Here is an 11,786-nt window from a genome sequence, read left to right as displayed (position 1 = left end):
ACAGTTGGTGGGAATGCAAACTTGTGCAGCCACTCTCGAAAATGATATGGAGGTTCCTCAAGAAGTTAGAAATAGAGCTACTCTATGATCCAGTAATTGAACTACTAGTATTTACTCAAAAGGCACAAAAATAGTGATCCAAAGGGGTAACTGCACCCCAATGTTTATAGCAGCAATGTCCACAACAGCCAAAATATGGAAAGAGCCCAGATGTCCATCAACAGATGAATGGATAAAGAAGAGGTAATGTATACATACAATGGAATATTACTCACCCATCTAAAATAATGAAATCTTGCCACTTCCAATGACATGGATGGAACTAGAAGGTATTATGCTAAGCAAAATAAGTCAGTCAGAAAAAGACAAATACCATATGATCTCACTCATAGACGGAATTTAAGAAGAAAAACAGATGAACATAGGGAAGGGGTGGGAAAAATAAAATTAGACAAAATCAGACAGGGAGGCAAATCATAAGAGACTCTTAATTATAGGAAACAAACTGGGTTGCTGGATGGGAGGGGGATAAGGGAGTGGAGTAATTAGGTGACGGGCATTAAGGAGGGCACTTGACATAATGAGCACTGGGTCTCATATGCAACTGATGAATCACTAAATTTATCCCTGAAACTAATAACACAGTTAACTAAATTGAATTTCAATTAAAAAAATTTAAATAAAAATAAAATAAAATAAATGTTTAAAAAAAAGATAAACATCGAATTACCATATGACCCAGCAGTGCCACTCCTAAATATACACTCAAAATAACTGAAAACAGGAACTCAGACAAATGCCAATGTTCTTTGCAGCATTATTCACAACAGCCAAAAAGTGTGGATGAGCAAAATGTGGCATATAAACATAATGGAACACTAGCCATAAAAAAGAATGGACTTCAGATACATGCTACAACATATGTTGGGTGAACCATGAAAATATTATGCTAAGAGAAAAAGCCAAACAGAAAGGACAAATATTGTATGGTTTTGCTTATTTGTAATATCTGTAATGGGCAAGTTCATAGAAATGCAAAGTGGTTTAAGGTTTACCAGGGGCTGGAGGGAGGAGAAATGGGGAGGGTTTTTTTAATGTATACAGAATTTCTGTTTGGGTGATGAAAATATTTTGGAGATAATGATGATTGCATAATGTTGTATATGTAATTAAGGCCACTAACTTAACCCTCAGAAAGGGTTAAGATGGCAAGTTTCTGTATATATATATATAATCAGAATTTTAAAGAAGAAGAAGGAGGAGGAGGAGTAAGAGAAGGAGGAGAGGAGCATGGGTCAGAGTTTGCCCCAGCTGAATGTCTAAGCAGCTGAAGGCTACTGGGCTTGTTGATCTGCCCCCAGAGCAGGAGAAAGAGCACCATAGACAGGGCACAGGAGCACAGCCAGGCTGGGAGGGATGGATGGACCCCTTGGGTTCTTGTTTCCTGAAGCATGAAGAAAATAAATTCCACACCTGGCTGCAGATCCTGCATGGGGGGTCGTGGAGGGCAGGTGGCTGTGAAACTCACAAAGGACTACCGATGCCAATGGAGGATGTGAGACATAGCCTCATCAGCAGAGCCTAAAGGAATGCCCACTGCTACCACTGGACTGTCAAGCACACAGCCAGAGCAGAAAGAATGACTGAAAGAAAGGTAGGAAGATGCCACTATCTGCGTCCCTCGGTCTGTCCCTGACTCACTCTCAGAGAGATAGGCAGAAAGAAGAAGGAGGAAAATGGAAAAAAGCAAGTGATGCCCCTTCCCTCTAGAACCCTGGAACCACTAGTCTAATCTGAATAGGAGGGAGGAAGGGAAAACTTTTAATCAAATATCAGATATATGGGATTTTTTCATTTTATTTTATTTTATTTTATTTTATTTTAATATTTAATTTATGTATTCATGAGAGACACAGAGAGAGGGGCAGAGACATAGGCAGAGGAAGAAGCAGGCTCCCTGCGGGGAGCCTGATGTGGGACTTGATCCCAGGACCCCAGAATCACAACTTGAGCCAAAGGCAGACACTCAACCACTGAGCCACCCAGGCATCCCTTATTTTAATTTTTTATTTTACTATAGTTGGCACACAATGTTAAATAACTTTCAGGTATACAACATAGTGATTAAACCTCTCTATACATTGTTCTATTTTCACAAGTATAGTTACCATCTGTCACCATACAATGCTATTACAGTATCATTGACTATATTCCTTATGCTGTGGCTTTTATTTCCATGACTTATTCCATAAATAGGAGCCTGTATCTCTCACTCCCCTTATCCATTTTGCCCTTATCTCCCTTCCCTCTGGTAACCATCAATTTTGTCCTACATTTATAGGTCTGATCAGACTGATATTTTTAAATGAAGAGAATGGGGCTCACAAATTGAAATGAGACGGTTCTGCATGGCCTAAAGTGGCCAAAGTATAAGGACCCAGACTGAAATATCATTAGGGGAGCTGGTTCCTAAGAGGAAATGGTGATTTGGCAATGTTAGCAGAATTTATTGGACAAATAGTTCATATTTATACCACCTGGGTTTAATGAGTCCATTTTAACAAGTTCACATGAGTTGATTTAATACACAAGTTACATGTTGTGGCGGATATGTGCCAGTGACCCCAGTATCCATGCTCTCCATTCCGTCATAGTAAGAGGACTTGCAATTCTAAACTGAGCAAAGAGAATACATTTTCTACTCTTCCATTCTATCTAGGTTTGAACATGTGCCTACATTATGGACAATAGAATAAACACGGAAATATGTGGTAGCTTTTGAAGACCTCTCTTAAAAGGCCTCTACCTCATACCCATTGCCTTCCTCAGCCACTTTCTTCTTCAAGCATTGTCCCACTCTTTCTTAAGTTGGAGACTGGGGCTATAACTAACACTTTATAGCATAAGGATAATGGCCACAGCCTCAAGATGACAAAGAGGTAAACTCTAAGGATGCTGGCTTCCAGGGAACTTTTTGGAAGGGTACTACTACACCAGCCCTGGACAGCCTAATTTCTATATGGAAAGGGGAGGGGAGTATATTTTTAAGCCACTATTACTTTAGGCCTCTGTAACTCACAGCTGAACCTAATTTTACATGAAATACATGCAAAATATACTATTACAAAAATAATATATAAATTCAAATATAGAAAGAATTAAAACTTATGATACTTCTTCAGCTCAACTTATTCAAAATAACATAGATACTAAAAACCAATATTATGGAGACCTTACAAGTCATTTTACCAAGATCTTCATAAGCATTGGTGCTCCAGTTTTCTCAGTAACAGCCCATAAATAGGTATTATTGTTCACATCATAGATACAGAGAAGCTGAGATTTAAAGAAGTTAAATAACTTGTCCAAGGTCACACAGCTGGTATCTGTAGAGCCATAATAAAAATCGAGTCTGTTTACTCCAGAGCCATGCTCTTAACCACTATACATCACACCAGCCTAAAAGTTCTTCTGGCAAAGATGTATTTATGTGAGATCTGGGATATACTAAACTGCAATAAATTGTCTTATAAACTTACATTAAAGTTGTATTTTTTTAGGTAAGTTTAAAATTGAACTGAAATTCTGTTCTGCACAAGTTTTTATAATATATAAACAAGAGATTTATTTGGTGTTAGGTATAGATAATATTTGGTAATTAATAAAATAACAAAAAGCTGTTGTAGGGCTTTCTATCTTGGCTACCATAACTCATACCACAGGTCTACAATACTGCTGTTCAAATAAAATATAATTATTTCTCAATTTATTTTTAAACTAAGTAATGTCATACTATAATGTGAACCCAAGAATAGGTTGGAAAGGAGCCACTGAAAGATGTATAACATTGAAAAGATGCTGTGATAACAAACCCACAATTCCAGCCAAATAGAGCACATAGTTGCTATTTGTGATATATCTAATAGAGCAGATTATTTGAGGGGTGCCTGGGTGGCTCAGTCAGTTAAGAGGCTACCTTTGGCTCAGATCATGATCCCAGGGTCAAGATCAAGCCCTGCAACTGGCTCCCTGCTCAGTGGGGAACCTGCTTCTCCCTTTCCCTCTGCCTGCTGCTCACCCTGCTTGTGTGCACTCTCTCTCTCTCTCTCTCCCTCTGCGTCAAATAAATTAAAATATTTAAAAAATAAAGAGAAAAAAATAAATAAATAAAAAAATAAAAAAATAAAGATTATTTGAGCTTATTTGTATTATCATAGTAGAAACAGAATTGTTTTATTATTACTATTTTTAAAGATTTATTTATTTATTTATTTATTTAAGAGAGAGAAAGAGAGATCACAAGCATGGGAGAAGGGCAGAGGGAGAAGTAGATTCTGCTGAACAGGGTTCCCAATGCAGGACTTGATTCCAGGACCCTAGGATCATGACCTGAGCCAAAGGCAGAAGCTTAACTGACTGAGTTAAGTGACTGAGCCACCCAGACACTGGAAAGAGAATTGTTTTGAAAATGTATTTAAGAAAGGTTTTTAAATATCACTACCTTTAATAAAGAAGCTAAAACAAATATAAAATTTCAACATTAAAGTAAGTTACCTTTGGTGAAAAATTAGTTTACATATATCAGCTAAATATTTTTGATAAAATGGTTACTCTAATTCATTGGCAGTGCTTCAGCAAATGGTATTTAGGAATGTTCATCAGGGATCTAATAATTGCTTACATTGTGTCCATGCCATAATACAGGATTGATATATTATAGATGTTTAATGAATATTTGATAAATGAAGGAATGGATGGATCAATGCAGATTGATGGTGGTTGAGTGGATGAATGGAGGGATAGTTGAATAAATAAATATGAATGTGCTTTACCAGTTTCAATAGTTTAACCTTCAGAAGCATCCCGTGAGTAAGATGGATGAAAAAGACATCCCTCCATCCAATGATTTTGTCCACTGACAAAAATGCCTTTGTGGATTAGCACCACAAGCCAAAGGATTTGAGAGGAGTTTCACCCACCCATATGTCAGGTCATAGGCATACAGACCTTGTTCTGGCTGTGGACCCTCCAATGGCCCATGAACTGGCTCCAGCCCTGCTCAGCCATGGTCCAGGAGCCCCTGGAGAAACTATTTTAGTCAATAATCCACAGATGAGAGAGGCTTTGTGGGAGTCCAGAGAGTCATTGTGGAAGCAGAGAAGTTCCAGCATACTGTTGGGGCAAAAAGATATGAGTTTAGATACACTGAAGAGAGTAAGAGAACAATGTGACTTTACCCACATTGCCTCTCCCCCAAGGCAGCACAGCTCAGTGCCATGAGAGACCTCCTCTTCCCTAATGTAGGGGAAAAAAAAAGAGTGTGTGAGTGAGCACCTAGGTTCCCCAGATGTGCAAGAGGCCTACTTCTCTTTCACCCCATCCAGAGTACTCAGTCATGAAATCTTCATGACTCAGGGGGCAGGAAGAGACTGGGAGACTGGAGAAGGACTCAGGGAGGGCAGTAAAGGAATGCAGACCCAGACCCCAAAGAGCATCATGGACTTCATTAAGAAGCCTGCCCATGAGCGAATACCTGGCCTTTGGATTCCCCCTCAACTGGCCCATGGGCACACCCCCAAGGCTCCACATACTTCACCCACACAAACCACCACCCTGTGGCCAGCTCAACCTGTGCACACCCCTGATGGCAGTAAGAGCAAGCTTTGGTAGACAACTAGTAAGCAAATGTAGAAAGTCAACCTGAACCTGTAGGCCAGGGAGAAGCCACAAACTTCACCTTTAGCATCACTTCTGGGAAACCAAAAGGAATTCTGTCAGTACCCAGCCTGGTGCACTGCAGGATCAAGAGAAGGTAGACAAGCTTAAGAATTCTGCCACAAGAGGGAGTAAGAAGTATGGAGCAGACACATCCACGGAAGATCTGAGAAAGCCTAAGAGTTCCCAGCAGGGCTGACAGAAGGTATTTCTCTCCCGAAAATAGTAGACTACCGGAGGTGACCTACTTGATGTGAAGACAGTCGGGCAGGAGCTCAAGGAACATGAAAAGCCAGGAAATATGACACCACAAAAGGATCAAAATATATTCTAATAACCCACCCCAGAGACATGGAAATCTGCAATTTGCCTGAGAAAAAATTCAAAATAACTCTTTTAAAGGACCTCAATGAGGGATGCCTGGGTAGCTCAGCAATTGAGCATCTGCCTTCGGTTCAGGGTGTGATCCCAGGGTCCTAGGATCGAGTCCCACATCAGGCTTCATGTGGAGAGTCTGCTTCTCCCTCTGCCTATGTCTCTGCCTCTCTCTGTATGTCTCTCATGAATAAATAAATAAAATATTTTTTAAAAAATTAAGATAAAATAAAGGATCTGAATGAGCTACAAGAAAACATAGGAAGACAATTGGACAAATCTGCGAACAATTAAGAAGTTTAACAAAGAGAGTCATTTTTTTTAAAAAAGAGTTTTGGAAAAGGATACAATAAACAAAATGGAAATTGCAAAAAAGAGCATAAATGGCCTAATGGATTATGCAAAAGAAAGAATCTGTGAATCAGAAGACAGGAACTTTGAAAATCTTCAGTCAGAAGAAAACAAAGCAAAAAGAATGGAAACAAGTTTAAAAAAGCCTACATGATCTATGGGTTACCATCAAGAGAAACAATCCACAAATTATTGAAGTCTTAGAAAGAAAAAAAAGAGAGCTGAGTGAAGTAAGTCAGTCGGAGAAGGACAAACATTATATGTTCTCATTCATGTGGGGAATATAAATAATAGTGAAAGGGAATATAAGGGAAGGGAGAAGAACTGTGTGGGAAATATCAGAAAGGGAGACAGAACGTAAAGACTGCTAACTCTGGGAAACGAACTAGGGGTGGTAGAAGGGGAGGAGGGCGGGGTGTGGGAGTGAATGGGTGACGGGCACTGGGGGTTATTCTGTATGTTGGTAAATTGAACACCAATAAAAAATAAATTTAAAAAAATCATAAAAAAAGAATGGATATAGTAAATTTTAAAAAAAGAAAAAAGAGAGAGAAGACACAAAAAGATTATTTCAAGAGATAATGACTGAAAACTTCCCAAATCTTGGAGGAGATTTGGAAATCCAAGTTCATGAAGCTCATATGTGCACAACAAAATCAATGTAAAGAAATCTCCGTGCAGAGAAAGCATTTGACAAAATACAGCATCCATTTCTGATCAAAACTCTTCAGAGTGTAGGGATAGAGGGTACATTCCTCGACATCTTAAAAGCCATCTATGAAAAGCCCACAGCAAATATCATTCTCAACGGGGAAGCACTGGGAGCCTTTCCCCTAAGATCAGGAAAAAGACAGGGATGTCCACTCTCACCACTGCTATTCAACATAGTACTGGAAGTCCTAGCCTCAGCAATCAGACAACAAAAAGACATTAAAGGCATTCAAATTGGCAAAGAAGAAGTCAAACTCTCCCTCTTCGCCGATGACATGATACTCTACCTAGAAAACCCAAAAGTCTCCACCCCAAGATTGCTAGAACTCATACAGCAATTCGGTAGCGTGGCAGGATACAAAATCAATGCCCAGAAATCAGTGGCATTTCTATACACTAACAATGAGACTGAAGAAAGAGAAATTAAGGAATCAATCCCATTTACAATTGTACCCAAAAGCATAAGATACCTAGGAATAAACCTAACCAAAGATGTAAAGGATCTATACCCTCAAAACTATAGAACACTTCTGAAAGAAATTGAGGAAGACACATAGAGATGGAAAAATATTCCATGCTCATGGATTGGCAGAATTAATATTATGAAAATGTCAATGTTACCCAGGGCAATTTACACGTTTAATGCAATCCCTATCAAAATACCAGGGACTTTCTTCAGAGAGTTAGAACAAACTATTTTAAGATTTGTGTGGAATCAGAAAAGACCCCGAATAGCCAGGGGAATTTTAAAAAAGAAAACCATATCTGGGGGCATCACAATGCCAGATTTCAGGTTGTACTACAAAGCTGTGGTCATCAAGACAGTGTGGTACTGGCACAAAAACAGACACATAGATCAATGGAACAGAATAGAGAACCCAGAAGTGGACCCTCAACTTTATGGTCAACTAATATTCAATAACGGAGGAAAGACTATCCACTGGAAGAAAGACAGTCTCTTCAGTAAATGGTGCTGGGAAAATTGGACATCCACATGCAGAAGAATGAAACTAGACCACTCTCTTTCACCATACACAAAGATAAACTCAGAATGGATGAAAGATCTAAATGTGAGACAAGATTCCATCAAAATCCTAGAGAAGAACACAGGCAACACCCTTTTTGAACTCGGCCACAGTACTTCTTGCAAGATACATCCACGAAGGCAAAAGAAACAAAAGCAAAAATGAACTATTGGGACTTCATCAAGATAAGAAGCTTTTGCACAGCAAAGGATACAGTCAACAAAACTAAAAGACAACCTACAGAATGGGAGAAGATATTTGCAAATGACGTATCAGATAAAGGGCTAGTTTCCAAGACCTATAAAGAACTTATTAAACTCAACACCAAAGAAACAAACAATCCAATCATGAAATGGGCAAAAGACATGAAGAGAAATCTCACAGAGGAAGACATAGACATGGCCAACATGCATATGAGAAAATGCTCTGCATCACTTGCCTTCAGGGAAATACAAATCAAAACCACAATGAGATACCACCTCACACCAGTGAGAATGGGGCAAATTAGCAAGGCAGGAAACCACAAATGTTGGAGAGGATGCGGAGAAAAGGGAACCCTCTTACACTGTTGGTGGGAATGTGAACTGGTGCAGCCACTCTGGAAAACTGTGTGGAGGTTCCTCAAACAGTTAAAAATAGACCTGCCCTACGACCCAGCAATTGCACTGTTGGGGATTTACCCCAAAGATACAAATGCAATGAAACGCCGGGACACCTGCACCCCGATGTTTATAGCAGCAATGGCCATGATAGCCAAACTGTGGAAGGAGCCTCGGTGTCCAACGAAAGATGAATGGATAAAGAAGATGTGGTTTATGTATACAATGGAATATTACTCAGCCATTAGAAATGACAAATACCCACCATTTGCTTCAACGTGGATGGAACTGGAGGGTATTATGCTGAGTGAAGTAAGTCAGTCGGAGAAGGACAAACATTATATGTTCTCATTCATTTGGGGAATATAAATAATAGTGAAAGGGAATATAAGGGAAGGGAGAAGAAATGTGTGGGAAATATCAGAAAGGGAGACAGAACGTAAAGACTGCTAACTCTGGGAAACGAACTAGGGGTGGTAGAAGGGGAGGAGGGCGGGGTGTGGGAGTGAATGGGTGACGGGCACTGGGGGTTATTCTGTATGTTGGTAAATTGAACACCAATAAAAAATAAATTAAAAAAAAAAGAAATCTCCAAGACACATTATAATAAAACTGTCAAAAATAAAAGACAGAGAGTCTTAAAAGCAGCAAGAGAAAAGAAACTTGTAACCTACAAGGGAACTCCTATGAGGCTAATAGTGAATTTCTCAGCAGAAACCTTAGAGGCCAGGAGAGTGGGATGATATATTAAAGTGCTGAAAGAAAAAAATGCCAACCAAAAATACGCTATCTGGGAAAGATGTTCTTCAAAAAATGAGGGAGCGTTAAAGACTTTCCCAGGCAAAAGCTAAGGGAATTCATCACCACTAGACCTGCCTTACAAGAAATGCTGAATAATTCTTTAAGCTGAAATGAAAAAACACCAATTAGTAATATGAAAATATACAACACACTGATAAAAGTATATAGTCAAACTAGAATATGCTAATACTGGAACATGGTGGTGTGTTAACCACATAGTATACAGGTTCAATGATGAGAAAATTAAAAATATCTACAACCACAATAATTTGTTAATGAATACACAATATAAAAAGAGGTAAATTGTGACATCAAAAACACAAAATGGAGGAGAAACAAAAGAACAGAGTTTTTGTATATAATTGAAGTTAAGTCATCATCAGAATAAAACATAGTATTACATCTGTAGGGTATTTTATGTGAACCTCATTGTAACTACATGGCAAAAAAAACTAGAGTAGATTCACAAATGATAAACAAAGGGGATCAAAGCATACCACTACCGAAAATCATCAATTCACAAAGGAAAATAGCAAGAGAGAAAGAAAGGAAGAGGGGACTACAAAACAGCCAGAAAACAGTAAGATGGCATTAGTAAGTCCTTCCTCTCAATAGTTACTCTAAATGTAAATGGATTAAATTCTCCATTCATAGACCCCAGCCAGGTGGATAGAAAAATAAGACCCAACTAAATGCTGCCTACCAAGACTCACATTAACTTTAAGGATACATACACATAGGCTCAAAATGAAAGGATGAAAAAAGATACTCCACAGAAATGGAAACCAAAAAAGAAGAGGGGTAGGTATACTTATTTACATTGAAACAGATTTTAACTCAAAAGCCATAACAAGAGACCAAGAAAGTTATTATATAATAATAATGAGAAAGGAGTCAATTCACCAAGAGGAAATAACAATTATAAATACATATATACCCAATGTCAGACCACCTAAATATATTAAGCAAATATTAACAGATCTGAAGGAAGAAACAGACAATAATACAATAATAGTAGAGGAGTTCAGTATCCCTTTCAACTATTGGATAGATGATCCGGACAGAAAATCAATAGAGAAGCACTACACTTAAGACCAGATGAACCTAATAGACATATATAGAACGTTCCATCCTACAACATAGAATACACATTCTTCTCAAGTGCACATGGAACATTCTCCAGGATAAATTACTGATAGGTCACAAAATAAGTATTAGCAAAGGAAGACTGAAATCCTAGCAAGTATCTTTTCTAACCATAATGGTTTGAAATTCGAAATCAATTACAGGAGGAAATCTGGAAAATACATGGAGATGTGGAAATTAAACAGTACACTCCAGAACAACCAATGAGTTAAAAGTCAAAAAGTAAATTTTAAAAATCTTAAAACTAATGAAAATGGAAATACAACATTCCAAGAATTATAGTGCAGCAGCAGTAGTTCTGAGAAGTTTATAATGATAAATGCCTAAATTAAGAAAAAACAAAGATCTCAAATTAACAACCTAAATTTCACCCCAAAATTAGAAGGAGAATAAGCTAATCCACAGTTAGCAGGAGGGAAATAATGAGCAGAGCGGAAGTGAATGAAGTAGAGAACAGAAGTCAATAGAAAAGAACAACAAAACTAAAAACTAGTTTTTTAAGGAATTTTTTTTAATTTGACAAGCAGACTAAGAAAAAAGAAGACTCAAATAAATAAGATCAGAAATAAAAGATGAGGTCTCTTGCTGCAGCAACGCGAGTGGAAGCAGCAGGCGCCGGGCTCGCAGCAGAACTCCTTGGATAGCTTGAAGAAAATGGCAGACAAGCCAGACATAGGGGAAATCGCCAGCTTCATAAGGCCAAGCTAAAGAAAACGGAGGGAGACGCAAGAGAAGAACACCCTGCCGACCAAAGAGACCATTGAGCAGGAGAAGCGGAGTGACATTTCCTAGAACCTAGAGGATTCTCTCCCCACCCGCATCATCCTCGAGACACCCCAGTGGTGATGTGGAGGAAGAAGAGCCACCTGCAGGATGGACACGAGCGACAGGCTGCACTGTTAACCCAGGCACTCCGTGCCAATGCCACCGGCCTTGCGGGTCTCTGAGGGGACACCCCCCCCCCCATTAGACTGACAAATCTCCAGTTTGTCCTGGAATATTATAGCAAATTATTTGTATGATTAATGAAAATAAAACACACCTTGTGGCAAAAAAAAAGAAA

The 11,786-nt window shown here is 38.7% G+C and overlaps 1 pseudogene; it reads left to right on the top strand.

Moving 5' to 3' along the window:
* The first annotated feature begins 11,377 nt into the window (after positions 1 to 11,377).
* On the top strand, positions 11,378 to 11,515 carry LOC140616873 (thymosin beta-10-like; annotated as a pseudogene).
* The last annotated feature ends 271 nt before the right edge of the window (positions 11,516 to 11,786 follow it).

The sequence above is a fragment of the Canis lupus genome, chromosome 25 (assembly GCF_048164855.1).
Source record: "Canis lupus baileyi chromosome 25, mCanLup2.hap1, whole genome shotgun sequence".
In the NCBI taxonomy this organism is placed as follows: Eukaryota; Metazoa; Chordata; class Mammalia; order Carnivora; family Canidae; genus Canis; species Canis lupus.
Note: the sequence above shows the minus strand (reverse complement) of the source record. Positions and strands in the feature narration are given on the sequence as shown.